The sequence below is a fragment of the Triticum urartu genome, chromosome 6A (genome assembly GCF_056163025.1).
Source record: "Triticum urartu cultivar PI428250 chromosome 6A, HENAU_Tu73, whole genome shotgun sequence".
In the NCBI taxonomy this organism is placed as follows: domain Eukaryota; kingdom Viridiplantae; phylum Streptophyta; class Magnoliopsida; order Poales; family Poaceae; genus Triticum; species Triticum urartu.
The window spans coordinates 548845440-548866927 of record NC_141878.1 but is presented as its reverse complement, the minus strand read 5'-3'; the positions used below and the strand labels follow the sequence as shown (position 1 = coordinate 548866927).

The 21488-nt window shown below is 41.8% G+C and overlaps 1 long non-coding RNA gene across 1 annotated transcript; it reads left to right on the top strand.

Annotated features, from left to right (window-relative positions):
• The first annotated feature begins 17279 nt into the window (after positions 1-17279).
• Positions 17280-19359, top strand: LOC125514881 (uncharacterized). The gene is made up of 2 exons (XR_007286647.2): positions 17280-17716; positions 18505-19359. It is a non-coding gene; the product is annotated as an uncharacterized LOC125514881 (long non-coding RNA).
• The last annotated feature ends 2129 nt before the right edge of the window (positions 19360-21488 follow it).

The window sequence follows — 21488 nt, the reverse complement described above, 5'->3', positions numbered from 1 at the left end:
AGTCATATATATGAAAAATGTTAAATGTGTATCAAAATATATTTTAGATGTATAACAAAATTATACAATGTGTATAAAAACATTATATTTTGAAAACAATAGACAGTGCAACATAAATTTAAAAAATGTTACTCATATATTTGGAAAATGTTCAACATGTATTAAAAAAGTAAAAAAGAGCAAAGCCAAAGAAAAAACAAAGAAAATTGAATAGAGAAAGAAAAAGAAAACAAGAAAACCGCTGAAAAGCAATATAAAAAGAAAAAGAAACGAAGAAAACAAGAAAACCAGAGAAAACCAAGAAAGAAATGAAAAAACATATACAATGATGAATACGGAAAAAAAATGAAAACCAAGAAAGAAACGAAGAAAACCAGTGAAAAAGAAACTAGAGCAGAGCGAACTACAGCGATACGAGTGAACTACACCGACATGAACGAGCTGCGCTAACGGGCCAGCCCATATGCATGCACTGTTCAGGCGAGACGAATGTTATACTCGCTATTAACGAGATATAGCATTCGCACTCCGACTGTGCCCTCACAAAAAAAGTATTATCATCACCATTTGTTTTGTAACTATATATAGGGAAGATAATTGTGCAAAATATGCAAAGATAGCTCTGCTTGGTTCATTGAGTATTTTATGTTTTCATACTTTTGGGCAATGTGAGACTGAGGTAAGGACGTCCACGTTATTGGGGGCTAAAAGCGGACCTCCATTGGAAACAATAGATAATGGATTATTTTTTGGGATGGTGCTTATTCCCATGCATTTATGTTTTTGTCTCTCCTTCCAGACATTCTTGTCTAGCTCCGTCGATGCTTTCTTAACAACAGATGGAAAATGACACCAAAGTGATCAAGATAGGAGATCCTATGGGTATCCATATTTTGCGTGATGCATCACAAAATTCACATTTTTCTTCTCCCACAAGGCAGCTACATTGACTCGCCGAGAACCTCAGACAAACACTTAATATCTTAATCAAGTTTTGTAGATCAAAATGAGAACAATTCATAGTCAAACTAGGAGAAGGATTTTTGAACTTACAACATGAGCATCCTATGCATATCTTCTATATCTAAATAGGAGCACCCCACTAGCTGATTTTTCTTGGCATGCAGCCTATACACATCAGCAACCAATTGCAATCTTCCACCTCAGCAAACCTGCCACTTCAGCATTTTCTTTTTTTCGTTTTCAGCGATGCGAACCATGAGATTTTTAATCTCTGTAGTTGGTTTCTCTCTGTCTTCCGAAACCGGCGAGTAGTCTATAATAGGAGCTGACACATATCGTGCTAACCTTCTCCCGTGATCCATTACTCTTTCCATTAATTCACCTCCCGTTTCCTGTTTTCATCTCTCCCACTCCCCAAACCATCCCTTGGCCTTCTACAAATCTGCACACATAAATTCACCTATTTGTTGCCTCATCAATTGTTGTCGCTGCATCCAACAATCCGTGCAACCAATGGATTCCATGGGACCATGGCGAGGGGCTATGCCGGCAACATCTGCAACCTAGCTCCAGCGCCCTCCTCCCATGTCATATTCTGCCATGGTTGGATTCGATGGCGTAGTTCTGCGCAACCCCTTATGCAACCGGCTCTGCTGCCCTCGCTTCCTTCCCCATCTTCCAAATCTTGCCTAGATGGAGCCCAATGAAAAGGTGAAAAATGATATATTTTTTGTATTGCATCATTTAATTATTTCATCTGAAATTTGTCGCTTTTTGACTGTGGTATCCCCTTCTTCAACCGGCTTTACTGTCCTCGCTGCAACTGGCTCTGCTGCCCTCGCTCACTTTTGACTGTGGTATCCCTTCAATGTTGTTTCAGTAGATGTTATAGAAGGAAAGAACAGTGATAGAAAAACAAATGCCTAGGATAATATAGCTGAAGGACCGAGAATCCAGCACGGTACACTGGTAAGCATTCTATGTTTGATGTTTTTTGGCAAAACAACCATGTTTGATTAATCTGTCTACACATCATGAATCAGATTCAGTATGATATGCACAATTACAGTATGATATGGAGTACAAAGGATATTATGGTTGTTCTGTACACTTATTTACTTTCATGGAGGCCTATAAAAACTTCTTTGGTTCAAAGGATTCTCAAAGGAATTTTGAAGGATTCTAATCCTTAGGATTTTTTCCTATGTGGGTTGTTTGATTTGTGGGATTGTAAACCGTAGGAATTTTTCCATAGGATTCATTTGCACTAGATTTCATAGGAAATTTTCCATCCACTCAAACCTCTTTGAAAGAATCCTACGTTTTTCTTGTGCACAATCAAACACTCATACAATCATGTAGGATTCAAGATGACATGCCAATCCAATCCCACGTTTTTCCTATTCCTGCATTTGGGAAATCCTACGAATCAAAGAGTCCCTTACTAGAGATTTTGATCCATGACGTGAGTAGCCCTGAATTTGTCGTCCAAGTTTTTGCAATCACATGCATCAGAGTGTTTGTCTGCTGATGTTGGCATCCTACAGTACAGTGATACAATATATCGTATTTATTTTGAGTTTCCTTCTTCTCAAAGCATATGCACTAGGGCCTTAGTATCATACCATGAGTTCTGCACCTTTATGTAGAAATCCATGAAAGGCGATTCATGCACATCTGAACAGCCATGTACTCCATAAATCAGCTAATCATCTATATCCTGAAGATGCATCTATATTTTCCTTCTGGTTTTCCACCGTGGATGTTTAAACATTGAGGTGTTTATATCACGAGATATAATATAATTATTATGTAAGGATTATTTACATGGTTAATTTTTTAAATTCTAAGTCTCTTTAATTAGCTTCGACATGCATGTATATACTATTCTTAACTCTTGCTAGCTTTTGTTATTAAATAATCAATGTAACATATTTTGGTCAGCAAGTTTCCTGTTTTCTAAAATTCCATAAAGTACATCTTAGTTTGACTTTTTACAGGGAGAGCTATATGTTCTTTCAGGAGGGAGAGAGGTTTAGATGTTCCGTCTTCAACATGTTAGTTGCACGTATAGGGTCGTAGAGTATTAATATCTATATTCACTTCATGTTGTATTTGTTTTCTAGCGTCTAGATTATGTTGTAATCTTAAAGTACACATAATTTATGACTTCATATTTTATTTGCTTTGTACCGTGCAGATTATGTATGTCCTTCTCAAATCATTTTATGTGCTAATTCCACTAAGGGGCTGTAGTTTTTTATTCATGTTATCAAGATATTTTGTTTAGTTGAGTCCTAGCAGAAAGTAAATTTGACTGGCCATTTTGATTATTCATTAAGATATTGTACTATTGAGCCACAACCAGATAGGAAAAATGCTATTTAGGGCAAGTTATTTTATGTACAAAATAATCATATTCAACTTCATGCAAAACATCCTGCAGCAACGCGCGGGGTTTCTTCTAGTCATGAATAATTAGCTTATCAGTTAAAACCATTTCTGCAACAAAGTGATCATATAGTTTGCAGAAAGTATAAGATTTACTCCGCATTAAAATTATTAAAAATGTATCTGAACATATAAATTTGGGGTTTTCTGATTCCGCACATCACATGATAGAAACTTAGCTAAAATCTTGCACTAAGAGTTGTTTGACTAACCTCTGAGTACAGTTACACATTACCTACTACTTTTCTATGCAATGCAATGTGATCGATCCTTCTAAAAATAAAATTTTAGTAATATTCCACGCAAACAAATTAGTTATAACATATGTGTAACTGAAAAAAGTGAATACATCAGGGATTCCAGACTTACGGACCAAAGATAGTTTTTGGCTTCAACTGCATGGTAGCACCACCCACAAAGTCTAGGATCACACTCTGGAATGATGAATCAATGCTAATTGAGAGTCATAAAATTATGTAAGCAATTCAACATACTAAGTAATACCTAATAGATGTTGGTTTCCCTTGCACAATGAAGCAAAAGTATTGGCTAAAATGAACAAAACAATCTTGATCCCCATTCTCAACTGATGGGTCTCCAGAGTAAGAGACTGCATCAACTATCCGCAAAAACCAAACCATAAGTGTCGGGGATATACCCCGCGGTATGACTGATAAGTCTCCAACGTATTTATAATTTATGAAGTATTCATGCTATTATACTATCCTTCTAGAATGTTTTATATGCATTTATATGATATCTTATATGATTTTTGGGACTAACCTATTAACCTAGAGCCCAGTGCCAGTTTCTGTTTTCTAATCGTTTTACAGTATCGCAGAAAAGGAAAACTAAACGGAGTCCAATTGACGTGCCACTTGACGGAGATTATTTTTGGACCAGAAGAATCCCACGGAGTACCAGAAGCAGGCCAGAAGAGTCCCGGGCTGCCCACAACGGTGGGGGGCGCGCCCACCTGCCTCGTGGACAGCCCGGAGACCCCCCCTGACGTGAAATCAACGCAAAACTCTTCTATATATACCCAAACTTCCAGAAAGAAACCTAGATCGGAAGTTCCGCCGCCGCAAGCCTCTGTAGCCATGAGAAGTCAATCTAGGCCCTCTCCGGCACCCTGCCGGAGGGGGCCATCATCACCGGTGGCCATGGAGGAGTATCCTGGAGGGGCCATCATCACCATGAAGGCCAAGGACCAGAGGGTGGAGGCCATGGAGGAGGAAGCACAAGGGGGAGAACCTCTCCTCCTCTCTTCCGGTGGCGCCGGAGTGCCATTGGGAGGGGAATCATCGCTACAGTGATCGTCTTCATCAACATCACCATCATCATCACCATCCTCATCTCTTTTACGCGGTCCACTCTCCCGCACCCCGCTGTAATCCCTACTTGAACATGGTGCTTTATGCCACATATTATGATCCAATGATGTGTTGCCATCCTATGTTGTTTTGAGTAGATATCTTTTGTCTTTGGGTTGATTGATGATCTATATTGGCATGAGTTGTATGTTTTACTTTGGTGCTGTCCTATGGTGCCCTCCGTGTCATGCAAGCATGAGGGATTCCCGTTGTAGGGTTTTGCAATACGTTCATGATTCACTTATAGTGGGTCGGTGAGTGACTGAAACGCAAACCCGAGTAAGAGGGATTGTTGCGTATGGGAATAAAGAGGACTTGATGCTTTAATGCTATGGTTGGGTTTTACCTTAATGATCTTTAGTGGTTGCGGATGCTTGCTAGAGTTCCAATCATAAGTGCATATTATCCAAGTAGAGAAAGTATGTTAGCGTATGCCTCTCCCTCATATGAAACTGCAATAGTGATTACCGGTCCTGTTAACGATTGCCTAGGACAATTCCACACACCGATCCACCATTATTCCACACTCGCTATTTATAATATTTAGTAATATATTCTAACTTCATGATAACAGCACCTACTTTTATATTTTAGCTCTCCGATATCATACAAAGTTATCCTCTTCATACCCACAACATAGTTTTATTTCTCGTTGCTAGTTGGAAGCAAACGTTCGGTGTACGTAGAGTCGTATCAGTGGCAGAATCGCAGAAAAGGAAAACTAAACGGAGTCCAATTGACGTGCCACTTTATGGGAGATCATTTTTGGGGCAGAAGAAGCCCACGGAGTACCAGAAGCAGGCCAGAAGAGTCCTGGGCTGCCCACGAGGGTGGGGGCGCTCCCCCTGCCTCGTGGACAGCCCGGAGACCCCCCTGATGTGAAATCAACGCAAAACTCTTCTATATATACCCAAACTTCCAGAAAGAAACCTAGATCGGAAGTTCCGCCGCCGCAAGCCTCTGTAGCCATGAGAAGTCAATCTAGGCCCGCTCCGGCACCCTGCCGGAGGGGGCCATCATCACCGGTGGCCATGGAGGAGTATCCTGGAGGGGCCATCATCACCATGAAGGCCAAGGACCAGAGGGTGGAGGCCATGGAGGAGGAAGCACAAGGGGGAGAACCTCTCCTCCTCTCTTCCGGTGGCGCCGGAGTGCCATTGGGAGGGGAATCATCGCTACAGTGATCGTCTTCATCAACATCACCATCATCATCACCATCCTCATCTCTTTTACGCGGTCCACTCTCCCGCACCCCGCTGTAATCCCTACTTGAACATGGTGCTTTATGCCACATATTATGATCCAATGATGTGTTGCCATCCTATATTGTTTTGAGTAGATATCTTTTGTCTTTGGGTTGATTGATGATCTAGATTGGCATGAGTCGTATGTTTTACTTTGGTGCTGTCCTATGGTGCCCTCCGTGTCGCGCAAGCATGAGGGATTCCCGTTGTAGGGTGTTGCAATACGTTCATGATTCACTTATAGTGGGTCGGTGAGTGACTGAAACGCAAACCCGAGTAAGAGGGATTGTTGCGTATGGGAATAAAGAGGACTTGATGCTTTAATGCTATGGTTGGGTTTTACCTTAATGATCTTTAGTAGTTGCGGATGCTTGCTAGAGTTCCAATCATAAGTGCATATTATCCAAGTAGAGAAAGTATGTTAGCTTATGCCTCTCCCTCATATGAAACTGCAATAGTGATTACCGGTCCTGTTAACGATTGCCTAGGACAATTCCACACACCGATCCACCATTATTCCACACTCGCTATTTATAATATTTAGTAATATATTCTAACTTCATGATAACAGCACCTACTTTTATATTTTAGCTCTCCGATATCATACAAAGTTATCCTCTTCATACCCACAACATAGTTTTATTTCTCGTTGCTAGTTGGAAGCAAACGTTCGGTGTACGTAGAGTCGTATCAGTGGCAGATAGGGCTTGAGAGAATATTGATCTTACCTTTAGCTCCTTGTGGGTTCGACACTCCATACTTATCACTTCCACCTTTGGAAATTGCTACGATGATTCCTTGCACTTGGGGATTATCAAGCTCTTTTCTGGCGCCGTTGCCGGGGAGCAACAGCGTGGGGTTGATATTCTCCTGTGTGCTTGTTTGCTTTCTTCACTAAGTAGATTCTGTTTTTTCCTTTTTGTTTCTGTTTAGTTGTGGTTGAAACATAAAAAAAAATTTAAAGAATGAAAATACCAAAAAAATCACTTGCCTCTCATGCCTAAAAAGTTTTTCAAAAAGAGAAGTGATTGGAAAGTTATGCATTGAAGAAGTGAGGGTCGACCTTGAGCACTCGTGTTCATGCTCATGGAAACAATGTAGAATTTTTCATGGAAGTTTCTATGTAAATAATTACCCCCTTATATATATCCTTTGTATTATAAAGATAATGTGCCAAGCTTTGGTTTCAGGATGATTAGATTGCTTGTTTACTATATGCAGAACAAAAACAGAAACTTTGGCTGTAGCGCGTGATTTTACATTTTTTACTGGAAAGTCAAATGGGTCTGAAACTTTTTGCAAATTACTTCTGTATAAAGTTTTCAAATTTTTAAATTTATTTCATTATTTTTGGAGTTACAGAAGTTTACTAAACTTCCAGATTACTACAGACTGTCCTGTTTTAGACAGATTCTGTTTTCCACGTGTTGTTTGCTTATTTAGATGAATCTATGAGTAGTATCGGAGGGTATGAACCATGGATGAGTTGGAATACAGTAGATATTACACCAATATAAATTTATAATGAGTTCACAACAGTACCTAAAGGTAGTGATTTGCTTTATTACACTAACGGATCTCACAAAGTTTTTGTTAATGTTTTGTGTGGATGAAGTGTTCGAAGATCGAGGAGCTATCAATATGAGAAGAATAAAGAGAGGCGGGAGTTCAAGCTTGGGGATGCCAAAGGCACCCCAAGTAAATATTTCAGAGGATACTCAAGCATCTAAGCTTGGGGATGCCCCGGTTGGCATCCCATCTTTCTTCTTCAACAAATATCGGTATAACTCGGTTTTTGTTTCGTTCACATGATTTGTGTCCTTTGTGTTTTTCTTTATCTTTAAAGAACCATGCTAGTATGAGAATGTCCCTTCATCAATTTATAGAATACTTCGTGTGCTTCACTTATATCTTTTAAGTATGATCTTATAGAATTGCTCTTTGTGCTTCACTTAAATCTTTTGAGTATGGTTTTATAGTATGCTTCGTGTGCTTCACTTATACATTTTGAGCTTGGACATTGGTTAGTTTATATTAATTGTAGAATGCTCCATGAACTTCACTTATATCTTTAGGAGTATGAATAATACTATCATCTAAACTGGGTTTGGAAGAGTGTCAACTCTAGGAACCAGTGATCCCGGTATTCTGAATGAGAAGAATTTTGCTTATGTGGAGAGTAGTAAAATTTCTATGCTTGTAGATCATGAAAAGAATGCTTTATGTGATGGTTATGTTGTTTAATTCATTCATGATGCTACTGAAAATTATGAGGGAGGAATACATGCTTGTAGGAGTTGCAATAATATCAAGTTTCCTCTCTATGTGCTTAAAATTTTGAAGTTATATATACTTGTTTTGCCTTCCTATGCTAGTTGATTGTTGTTCTTATAAATTGTGTGCTCACAAAATCCCTAGGCATAGGAAGTAAGTTATATTTAAATGCTCTAGTCATATTCTTCAAGATGCTCTCTTTGTGCTTCAATTCCTATCTTTTATGTGAGCATCATTGAAATCATCATGCCTAGCTAAAAGGCATTAAAGAAAAACGCTTGTTGGGAGACAACCCAATATTTAACCTTACTGTTTTCATGTGTTTACATGATTAAGCTACTTTAGTAATCATATTTTATAGCTTTTGTTTCAATAAAGTGCCAAGTAAGACCTTTGGGAAGACTTGGGTGAAAGTTAATGTGATCTTGCTGTAAAAATAGAAACTTTGCACTCATGAGATTAGCTGCCATTTTTTTTACAGAAGAGTGATTTGGTGCTGATTCTTTTTGCAGAAAATTGATAGACAAATTCCTCACGTCCACCAATTTATTTCATAATTTTTGGAGTAGCAGAAGTATGGTTATTGTTCAGATCATTATAGACTGTTCTGTTTCTGACAGATTCTATTTTCATTGCATAGTTTGCTTGTTTTCTAGTTTCTATGACTTATATTCCTCAATATAAATTGTAGAAATGATATGGTACTGTAGGCATTGTGTGAGAACAATTATGAACCTTGTCTTTGACAGTACCAAAGTGAATGGTTTGCTCTTTATCATACTAACCTATCTCACGAAGTTTGGTTAAGTTTTGTGTGGTTGAAGTTTTCAAGTTTTGGGTGAGATATCGATATGAGGAGAATAAGGAGTGGAAAGACCCTAAGCTTAGGGATGCCCAAGGCACCCTAAGGTAATAATCAAGGAAGACTCAAGCGCCTAAGCTTGGGGATGCCCCGGATGGCATCCCCTCTTTCGTCTTCAAAACTATCGCTATACCTTACTCGAAGCTATATTTTTATTCACCACATGATATGTGTTTTGCTTGGAGCGTATTTTTAATTTTGCTTGCTGTTTGAATAAAATCATTGGATCTGAAATATTGAATGAAACATAATCCTCCCATGGCTAGTTAATTATTTGACTACTCAGTGTTCTTCACTCGTATCTTTTTGGAGTAGTTTGTCATTTGCTCACGTGCTTCATGTATATCCTATGAGTAAATGGTTGAATGAATCGAATGTCATAAATATGAATTTATATATGTTTCATGGGGAGTAATGACTTCACACATAATAAATATAGGTAGTAAACTTATTGAAAGTTAGCAAACGTAGAATTGGTCACTTGAACAATTCATGAAAGAATATTGAAGGAAGAGAGGTTTCACATATAAATATACTATCTTGGACATCTTTTATGATTGGGAGAACTCATTAAAATATGACATGCTAAAGAGTTGATGTTGGACAAGGAAGACACCGTAATGGGTTATGTTTTCTTATATCTGAAATAAAGTATATTGTCATGGATTATCCAACATGTTGAGCTTGCCTTTCCCCCTCATGCTAGCCAAATTCTTTGCACCAAGTAGAGATACTACTTGTGCTTCCAAATATCCTTAAACCAAGTTTTTCCATGAGAGTCCACCATACCTACCTATGGATTGAGTAAGATCCTTCAAGTAAGTTGTCATCGGTGCAAGCAATAAAAATTGCTCTCTAAATATGTATTATTGATTGGTGTGGAGGAAATAAGCTTTATACGATCTTGTAATGGGGAAGAAATAAAAGCGATAGACTGCATAATAAAGGTTCATATCACAAGTGGCAATATAAAGTGACGTTTTTTCGCATTAAGATTTTGTGCATCCAACCCTGAAAGCGCATGGCAACCTCTGCTTCCCTCTGCGAAGGGCCTATCTTTTATTATTATCTTCTACCTTATGCAAGAGTCATGGTGATCTTCACCTTTCCTTTTTACATTTTATCCTTTGGCAAGCACAGGGTGTTGGAAAGATCCTGATATATATATATATATATATATATATATATATATATATATATATATATATATAATTGGATGTAAGTTAGCATGAGCTATTATTGTTGACATTACCCTTGAGGTAAAAGGTTGGGAGGCGAAACTATAAGCCCCGATCTTTCTCTGTGTCCGATTAAAACTCCATAACCACAAGTATTGCGTGAGTGTTAGCAATTGTGAAAGACTAAATGATAGTTGAGTATGTGGAGTTTGCTAAATCAAAGCTCTAACATAGACTCTTCCTGAAAATAGGATGAATTGCAATTGTTTGAATGACTGAAAATATTGTTTGATAGTTTTCAAGAAAGTTTATGATCTATACTTTGATTTGCTTGTTACTTGATCATGAAAAGTTTTATGAGATGAGCTATTGTTATGACAAATAATGATGATAGAAAAAGTGATTGGAATTATCATTGATCAAACTTAAGCACTTGCTAGCATTCACACTTCATAAATTATTTCTTTTATCATTTACCTACTCGAGGACGAGCAGGAATTAAGCTTGGGGATGCTGATACGTCTCCGACGTATCTATAATTTATGAAGTATTCATGCTATTATACTATCCTTCTAGGATGTTTTATATGCATTTATATGATATCTTATATGATTTTTGGGACTAACCTATTAACTTAGAGCCCAGTGCCAGTTTCTGTTTTCTCCTTGTTTTAGAGTATCGCAGAAAAGGAAAACTAAACGGAGTCCAATTGACATGCCACTTGACGGAGATCATTTTTGGACCAGAAGAAGCCCACGGAGTACCAGAAGCATGCCAGAAGAGTTCCGGGCTGCCCACGAGGGTGGGGGGCACGCCCCCCTGCCTCATGGACAGCCCGGAGACCCCCCCCCTAACGTGAAATCAACGCAAAACTCTTCTATATATACCCAAACTTCCAGAAAGAAACCTAGATCGGAAGTTCCGCCGCCGCAAGCCTCTGTAGCCATGAGAAGTCAATCTAGGCCCTCTCCGGCACCCTGCCGGAGGGGGGCATCATCACCGATGGCCATGGAGGAGTATCCCGGAGGGGCCATCATCACCATGAAGGCCAAGGACCAGAGGGTGGAGGCCATGGAGGAGGAAGCACAAGGGGGAGAACCTCTCCTCCTCTCTTCCGATGGCGCCGGAGTGCCATTGGGAGGGGAATCATCGCTACGGTGATCGTCTTCATCAACATCACCACCATCATCACCATCCTCATCTCTTTTACGCGGTCCACTCTCCCGCACCCCGCTGTAATCCCTACTTGAACATGGTGCTTTATGCCACATATTATGATCCAATGATGTGTTGCCATCCTATGATGTTTTGAGTAGATATCTTTTGTCTTTGGGTTGATTGATGATCTAGATTGGTATGAGTTGTATGTTTTACTTTGGTGCTGTCCTATAGTGCCCTCCGTGTCGCGCAAGCGTGAGGGATTCCTGTTGTAGGGTGTTGCAATACGTTCATGATTCGCTTATAGTGGGTTGGTGAGTGACTGAAACGCAAACCCGAGTAAGAGGGATTGTTGCGTATGGGAATAAAGAGGACTTGATGCTTTAATGTTATGGTTGGGTTTACCTTAATGATCTTTAGTAGTTGCGGATGCTTGCTAGAGTTCCAATCATAAGTGCATATGATCCAAGTAGAGAAAGTATGTTAGCTTATGCCTCTCCCTCATATGAAACTGCAATAGTGATTACCGGTCCTGTTAACGATTGCTTAGGACAATTCCGCACACCGATTCACCATTATTCCACACTCGCTATTTATAATATTTAGTAATATATTCTAATTTCATGATAACAACACCTACTTTTATATTTTAGCTCTCTGATATCATACAAAGTTATCCTCTTCATACCCACAACATAGTTTTATTTCTTGTTGCTAGTTGGAAGCAAACGTTCGGTGTACGTAGAGTCGTATCAGTGGCAGATAGGGCTTGAGAGAATATTGATTTTACCTTTAGCTCCTTGTGGGTTCGACACTCCATACTTATCACTTCCACCTTTGGAAATTGCTACGATGATTCCTTGCACTTGGGGATTATCAATGACCCGGCCGGAAGTATGACCCGACCGGACTTGGCGACTCACCAGAGACCCGGCTGATATTTGGAGAATTACTGATGACCCCGATGGCGGGTCAGATAGATGACAAGGCCTAAGGCCCGAAAGGCCGGTTGATGTGATGGTGGACATGCTTAAGAGGAAAGGCATAAGGAATATTCTCCTACAAAGGAAGCAAGACTAGGACTCCACTTGTAATAGAGTAATCCTAATCCTACTAGGACTAGTCATGTAAGTCGCCCCTTCAACATATATAAGGAGGGGCAGGGCACCCCAAGAGGGAGAGGAAATAATCTCTAAGGCTAGACACAACTAGGAGAGCCGGAGTTACGGCGATCCCCTCATGATGATAATAAGACCTAGCCACAAACAGCATGTAGGGCTATTACCGGATGATGTTTCTCAGGGCCCGAAGCTATCTAAATCCTTGTCTTGTGTTGCGTCTCTCGATTTCGATCAACCCCTCTCAAGCTACCACATAGATGCGTTGGTCTCACGACTAAGTCCTCACACTAGGACATCTGCCGTGACGTTTTCACGGTAGTTGACACCCATCATGGTGCCTGCGTACGGTAGTGTTTAATTTTTGGAGGGATCTTTTCTAGAGTTCGAGAAGTTCGCAATTTCCGGATAAAGAAGAACGGGATTTAAAGGATCTACGTCACCTCCGTAGCAAGGAGACTGAACGACATATACAAAATGAAGATCAAGAGAAATTACCATATTCGACCTGTACAACAACCAAAAGCCGGGACAAGACCTGCCCGCAAGTTGCTGATTTGTGTGTTCATGGTGGCGACTGCTCCTAAAGAAAATTCATAGCAGCCCACGCGTGATTGATCCACCGAGACCGGTTTTTAGCCGGGCCTCACATCGACTACAAGTTCATCAGAGGAGATTGAAAAGAAGGAAAAATCCAGCGACAACAAAAGTTGTCTTTCCAAATTCATCGCTTGAGATAGAAAAATTCTGTGGTGAGACAAATCAGATCAGGGAAAAATAATTTCATAGTCATGGTACGCGACCTAGACGATCCAGGATGGAATCTGCTGTCGGTGCTGCTGCCACGCGTCGCTTAGTCCGACAGGAATTCAACTACAGCCACCGTATGCCACGTACGTCGTACCAATCCGTGTCAACACGCGCGTGTGTGGGCTGAAGTCAAGTCCCAAGTCAAGCCTATAAAACAGACGGCTAGAGCTACTGCTACAGTTGATCGGTAGTAGGACTACTTCTAATAAAAGGTGTACTGTTGTCCACAGGGAGTGAGGAACAAGTCAAGGGTCAACTATATTATTAGTACACATGCGTTGGCTGTTTTGGATGAAGCAAGCACATGCACGACCATCATCATGAAGAGTAGCCGCTGGAGATCAACCACTGTCAAAAAGAGAATTCACGACCCGGAAGTGAACATGGACGCAGGCTCCATCGCTGCCGCCACCTCGTCGTTGGCGGACCTCCGTCGCTACGGCGTCTGCAAACAGCCACCTGCCTTAAGCCGCTATGGCCTCGTTTTTGCTTCGCTGGCTTGCCCTCACGACTCTGATCCAAGCCGCCGCCTGTCCGAGCGCGCCTCGCCTCCTCTGCTGGGTCTGCCAAAACCAAACCACCAGCGCGTTGCTCCGCCATCGGGCGTCGAGCCGCCCACACGCTGCCCGTGAATAGCCTCCGCTTTGGCGCTGTGAGCCGCCCCGGCCGAGGGCCGCCGAAGCTCATCTCCACTTCAAGTCGCCGGTCGGCTCTGCCTACTGCTGCACCCGTGTGCCCGGCCGCGTCATCACACGAACGCTCAAGACCGCCACGGCCCGCCCTCGTCGGAGCACCCCTTGCCTTTGAGTTTTCCCATCGCCGCGGGCCTTGGCATCAGCAGTTGCGTCGGACTGTCGTGTCGCCGGCGTTGTACCGCTGCTGCCTCGCCCGGCCTCCTGAGCTGTCCTCGGACGACATCTTTCTGACTCGCCGCCCATTCTGCTGAGTATCACAAGGACCTCAATCATCAGCTGCCGCCGTGCGTTCTGGGCTGCTTCGGCCTCCGTTGTGGCTCCGGCCGCCGGCGAGCCGTCCTGGCCTTTTTTATTTCTTCTTGCCGGGTGTGCGCCCCCCGCCATGGCCTTGAATTACCTCCTCCTTCACTTTTGCGGGTTGGTCCGCGCTAAGCCGCCGCAATGGATTTGACACGCTGCCGCCCTCGTCAAAACGCCTGCCCTCCGTGAGCCGCCCCGCTGAACGGCCCGTCTCAGTTAACACCTAGGACATTGTGGTTCAAGCCACCAGCAGCTCGGCCTTGCGTTGCCCGGTCTCGCCTTGATATGGACCAAGAGTTCATCATAACAAACTAGAAAAAGGAATGACACTGTTCATTTACCAGTGTTTCCTTCTACGTATTTGGAGAAGCAGCAGGTTGAGGACTACCAGCGTTTTCTTCCCATTACCACATCGTTCTTGGGAGTTCTCTATGATTATGGAAGGGTTTACTTTCAGCATATTGAATGGGATATTGAATAGCACTTCCATCCCTGAAACAATGCAAGCTTGAAGACTTGGTTGACTACCAGCGGTCAATGATTGTGGTCTGGAGCCGTTAAAGGAATGAAGGAGGATCAAGTTATCAGTCCAGCCACTTACCACAGCAAACTAAACCATCATTGTTTCCGGTTCACTGTACCTACCGGTTCATCTCTATAGTCGCCTCGTTATCACAATTGGCTTGACATCCCAGTATTGAACAGTAAGACTCCAAAAAGGAAGAGATTGTTGATCGTGGGAGTACCATGTTTACACTGTATGGGTTACAACATTACCAGATTATCCAAGGACGGTATATACGGATTATTGGTCATCCGAACAAAACAGGTGATATTCATCCAAGTTTATTTTATTAGCACATATTGTTTTTATCAAAAAAATGATTTATCTTTGCCTTGGTCTGCAATATTGTTTACGCAGGACAATTATCCACTGCAAGAATGATCGTTATGTCATGGATATAAAGCTCGCGCCGATATTATCAAGCGCCAGCATCCAACCATACCACATTGTTCAACAAATGTGTGTGCAAACCGCCGCTTCTGTGGCTCAGTCTACAACAACAACACCGCGGTCGGCTCACCCGTCTGCGCCGGTTTACAACACCACAGATAAGTCATCCGTCCGTCCCTGCGGCCGACTCATCTGTCCGTGCCACCTCTGATGCTGCGGCCGTCTTTACTGTCCGCCCTGTGGTCCGGTCTATTCCAACAATTCTGGAGGCAAATTATCATATATGGTCTGCCGCTGTCTATACTGAATGACCCAATGGGCAGGCGCACAAGTCGCCGCCACTATAGTTTGGTTAACTTCAAACAGTCAGTTGGAAGGAACCATTGGCCAAGTTGCTGACACGGCTCATACGGGATCATTTATAACCCGCCGCAGTCATCTCAACCTTCTATGGGTTCACATCTCGCTATCAACACCAATGATATACACCCTATGGTATGGTTAAATATGAAGAATCTCAAGCCAACTCCTCGAGTCGCCTTGAGACTCAGAGGCTATGATGAGACGACTCAGTAAATGATTGACGGTTTAAAGTAAAGCAAGTCAAAGACCCCGGGTCATTGGAGGAAGATAACCCTGTCCCAGAGGCCACAACCATATTGGTGAAAAGTTAAAAGGCCGTCAGAAACTTTCCGGCTTAAAAAGAAGGATTCCGGTTCAAAATCCGGCTCAAGGGAAATCTGTTATCTCCCACAAAGCTCTGAAGCTCTCAATATCCGGTTTAAAATTCCGGCTCAAAAAGAATTTATCTCTTGCAAAGTTCGAATTCTCAGAAAAAAATTAAAGGTTGCCAAAGAGAACTTGCTGCTATGATGCACGGTTCAAACATGGGTATCCTGCCTTATGGGCTTATCTTGGTCACTTGGGGGCTTCCTGCTCATCGAGCATAGCTGTGAATATCCCTCTTGATCGGCTCAACGCCACATTTGTCAGTATGTCACTTGGGGGCTTCCTGTTCAAACATAGGCGTATTCGACCAAAGAGAACATAGCGTTGCTACCCTCTTGACCAGGTTTGTTCAAACATAGGCGTATTCAACCAAAGAGAACATAACCTTTCCGGGTCATCCTACCTGTAACCAGCTGCTTCAACTCCATTAGGTAATCCTGATTGACCTGCCGAACTCTTAACGATCAGTCTTTATGGCGTATTCGACCAAGATCTGAGCTCGTTAAGGTTAAAATGCCGGTTTGTTATGTGAGAGCACGGCTTACAGATAGTTAGGATAGATCCAGACTTCATAATCCGCCTTCCTTGAAACTTAGATAAATCGTCCTGTGATGCACGATGCTACTCTGACCCCGCGTACTCCTGATAAGTCTACCTTTAAATAAGAACTGAACTTATCTGGGTTAAAATGTCGATTGGGTAATGTGAGTGCCGGCTCACAGAAAGCGCGTACCTTTCAGTGGTTAATGCTAGTTTCATTGAAGAAGAAACTTTGGCTTGGCAGCCTGTAAAAGCCTTGAATTATTTTTTTTGGCTTTATATCATTTCTTTTTTCTTACAATATGGTTTTTAACAAGTCGGGCCAAATAGCCTTGATTATGTTTCATATTTGGGATATTACGCCCTACCCTGGTTATGGACGTCTATGGTCACCAGTGGACTTATACTGGGCATCATGACCCGTCCTTCGGTAAACCGCCAGGGCACAAGTGATATGTTGGTGTGCAGGAACCGATTTTTAAACTGGGTTATCTCTCCCTAATAATAAAGCACGGAATGAGTCTCTGGGTTCACTGTCGCGGCGTTTTTGCACAAAGGTCTCTGTGGTTTTCTGAAATAAACCCACAACCCTTTCTTAAGTGAGAAAAACGTTTCGTTCAGGCTGTTCTTCCTCCTCCCTGGCCCCGCCTCCCGCCTCCCGTGTACGCACGCTCCTCCCCCTCTCTTCCCCCTCGCATCTGTCGTCCCCTTCGCCGCCGCCATGGCCGTCCTTGCCGGCCGCGTGCTCCGCATCGGCAGCTACGACTCCCCCGTGCACGAGCAGACGCTCCGGAACCCCTTCTCCTTCTCCTAAACATGCACAAACTCCTCCTGAACAGCATACACCGCCGCCGATCTGTGCTCTCTCCTCTCCACGCCGCCGATTTGTCCTCTTCGGCTTCCTTCCAGCCCCATGTTCTCCTTCCTGTCCCCACCGCCCCAATCCTACCTGGTGCCACACCCAGCCTCCTCCACCGCTCTACGTCGACCTCCTGGGGCTGGCGGCCGTTTTCAATTTGGATCGAATTCAGTGCCATGTCCGTGCAGAAGACCTACTTCGTCCCAGGTATCTTTTTTCTTTGTGCAAATTATGATGGAGCTATGTTTGATTTACAACGATTTACAGCCAGAGTTTACTGATGGTTAAACTAGCAATTTAAGTCGAGGTGAGCAAGTATTTAACGCAATTGGTCTGTTGGCATAGGCTCAAGCAAGAACCTCATCGATCTGTACTTTTGCCATCTTGTTTTCTTTGTGAAACTAGCTGCAGCAATAGTGATTCTTGTTGTACAATATCGGCATAGAGCCAATTGATACAATAATTTTGTCAACTGATTGCCTGTTGTAGTGCTTCTTGCTGTACAAGACCACATCTGGTTTCCACCAAGAAGCTGGGCCAGTGACATTGGACTCTGTTAAGCTCATGAAAAGTCTTGCAGTCCAGACTTGGGAGAGTCAAATTTACAAGTATCTTTTATAATGATAGCTAACACAACTTACTGTGGTTTATTTGGTCCATGTAGAGCTGGCATGGTATGGCTAAACTTCCAACAGTTTTACTTGCTAACAAAAATCAAGTAAAACTAAAAGAATAGATCTTTCTCTTTCTGAAATAGATTTGGACGCACGATGTGGTATATATATGTTAAGTTTATCTTTATGTAATAATGCAATGCTTATGGTTCATAGTGCTACAGATTTGCGTAGTGGGCAGCAATAACTGGTTAGCCTTCTGTAACTTCTATTTCTATTACTGCAGCATAATTGCTTTTTACATGGAGCTGACTGTTATTTATTCTTTTTCATCAGGATTTTTTTACATCAAGCTAACTACTATTCCTTCTTTTGTTCCAGTAGTACAGGTGCATTTCGGAGGGGAGCATGCGTATTACCTTGATTGAGTTGAGTTTCGTGTGCTGCATTACTGTTATAATTCTTTGTCATCTATAGTCTACTTAGAATATACTCCCTCCGTTTCAAATTACTCGTCATGGTTTTAGTTCAAATTTGAACTAAAACCACGACGAGTAATTTGGAACGGAGGGAGTAACTCATAATGTATGAACATAATTACTGTTTTTTGTCGTGTCAATGTACATCCATATTGGCTGACAAGCTATCTTGCGAAGCCCCGGATCATGGCGTTCCCGTGGAGGGAGAGGGCGGCGGGGTCGAGCTCCTGTGAATAGAGAGGGAGGCGAGGATGGGCGCAGCAGGCAGAGCCCCGTCCTTCTTTGTCCTCTCGCATCGAGCGCCGGATCGAATAAGCAGCAGCTCCCCACCTCCATCCCGTCTCCTCTCCTACATCGGCCGCGCCACGCCACGCTCGTGGAATAGAATCGCGGAAGCACCTAGAGAGTGTAGAGAGTGCAATGTCAACAGCTGGATCTACAGACATTAAGCCGCCGACATAAAGAGAGATCTTGTGGACGCATAGGATGAGGTGCAAACCGCAGAGGTAAAATTTGGCTCAACATTGCAGAGTTAGGAGTGAAGGTCTTGATTGCTATTGTAGATGGTTTTATTATTTGCTGGAAGTTCCTTGGTCCAATTGTTCCGAGTTCTGACAACTTATAACGGGATTATTGTTTCTTTACTGAGAAAAGTCACAATCTTTAGTTTAGAACGTTGAACTACGCTTTTCTGGAACGACATCGGTGTAAATTTCCAAAAGCTGTTTGATAAGATCCGCTGTGTTTGTTTGTTACAGTGGCGATGTCTGTTCTTCACAGGGGTTATATATCAAACCCTAGAGTTGTAAATAAGAAGTTATTTCTACTCTGTTTCAGGATACTACTCCAATCCATTGCCTATCCATTTACAGATTTACATGCTTGAATATTTGCAGCAACATACGGAGTACAAGATACCTGTTTATTTTGCTTAGTTATTCACCTATATCTAGCCATATGAAATTATCTTCCTGGGTGTGTAATAAGCCATGAAGTTGTTCAAAGCTACAAATCAGCTAGGTAAGTACAAAGCTACGAATTTTCATGTAGCTATGTGAGTTTGTGATGTTTTCCATATGTATTTCCTTAAGACAACAAAAGCATCCTACTTTTCAGTATATAAGTTAGTTTATGAGTTGATCGTCCAGTGCTAAACACAGTTCAGTTGAACATGTTTGTTACAACATTTTTACGACATGAGCGTGAATTTTGAAGAATTAATTGCCGGGGTAGATCGAAATATTATAGTATGTCTTTTAAAAAACATTTCTTGAAATTCAGAATAATTCTTTGAATTATCATTTTTTGACAACCAAGATATTTTAAAAAAATGTGAACACTGCTTCAGTTTGTGAATAAATTTGAAAAAGGGTATACATTTTCTTGCATTTGTAAATAAATTTTAAACATCATGAGATGAGATGTGAACAAAATGTGGTCATAACCATTGGAAATATGATTTATTTTTTCTCCTGTTGCAACGCACGGGCCCTTTTGCTAGTATTATTCAAATCTTTAATAGCCAACATGGCTGGATTTTTATGGTTATGAATAACCAATATTATGATTGAGGTTTTCAAAGTCGCTTCAGCGCAATAGCTATTATTTTATCAATGGATATAATTTATTCTACAATGGAAGGAGTAGCCCCGAGTCACTGAAGGCTTACGACCCGACACTTGGGGGGCTACATTATTCAAGTTGAGATTGCATCAAATATGCAAGTCTCACGTCGCTGCAAGCATGCACCATGACACTTGAGGGCTAATGCAAAGTCATTTTTAATGGCCTTATTGAAGATCCGACTCATCACATAATAATGAGCCGGCCCTTGGGGGCTACCAATTGCTCCTGTCAAAAATTTAAGGTACACAAGTCTTAATCCATTATGTTGAAGGATCCACTACTCAGTTGGTAAAGCACAAAGCTCTTAACCTTGTGAACATGGGTTCAAGCCCCATGAGGGGGTTGAAGGAAATATGCCCTACAGGCAATAATAAAGTTATTATTTATTTCCTTATATCATGATAAATATTTATTATTCATGCTAGAATTGTATTAACCGGAAACATGATACATGTGTGAATACATAGACAAACAGAGTGTCACTAGTATGCCTCTACTTGACTAGCTCGTTGATCAAAGATGGTTATGTTTCCTAACCATAGACAAAGAGTTGTCATTTGATTAACGGGATCACATCATTAGGAAAATGATGTGATTGACTTGACCCATTTCGTTAGCTTAGCACTTGATCGTTTAGTTTGTTGCTATTGCTTTCTTCATGACTTATACATGTTCTTATGACTATGAGATTATGCAACTCCCATTTACCGGAGGAACACTTTGTGTGCTACCAAACGTCACAACGTAACTAGATGATTATAAAGGTGCTCTACAGGTGTCTCCGAAGGTACTTGTTGGGTTGGCATATTTCGAGATTAGGATTTTTCACTCCGATTGTCGGAGAGGTATCTCTGGGCCCACTCAGTAATACACATCACTTAAGCCTTGCAAGCATTGCAACTAATGAGTTAGTTGCGGGATGATGTATTACGGAATGAGTAAAGCGACTTGCCGGTAATGAGATTGAACTAGGTATTGAGATACCGACGATCGAATCTCGGACAAGTAACATACCGATGACAAAGGGAACAACATATGTTGTTATGCGGTTTCACCGATAAAGATCTTCGTAGAATATGTAGGAGCCAATATGAGCATCCAGGTTCCGCTATTGGTTATTGACCGGAGACATGTCTCGGTCATGTCTACATAGTTCTCGAACCCATAGGGTCCGCACGCTTAAAGTTCAATGACGGTTATATTATGAGTTTATGTGTTTTGATGTACCGAAGGTAGTTCGGAGTCCCGGATGAGATTGGG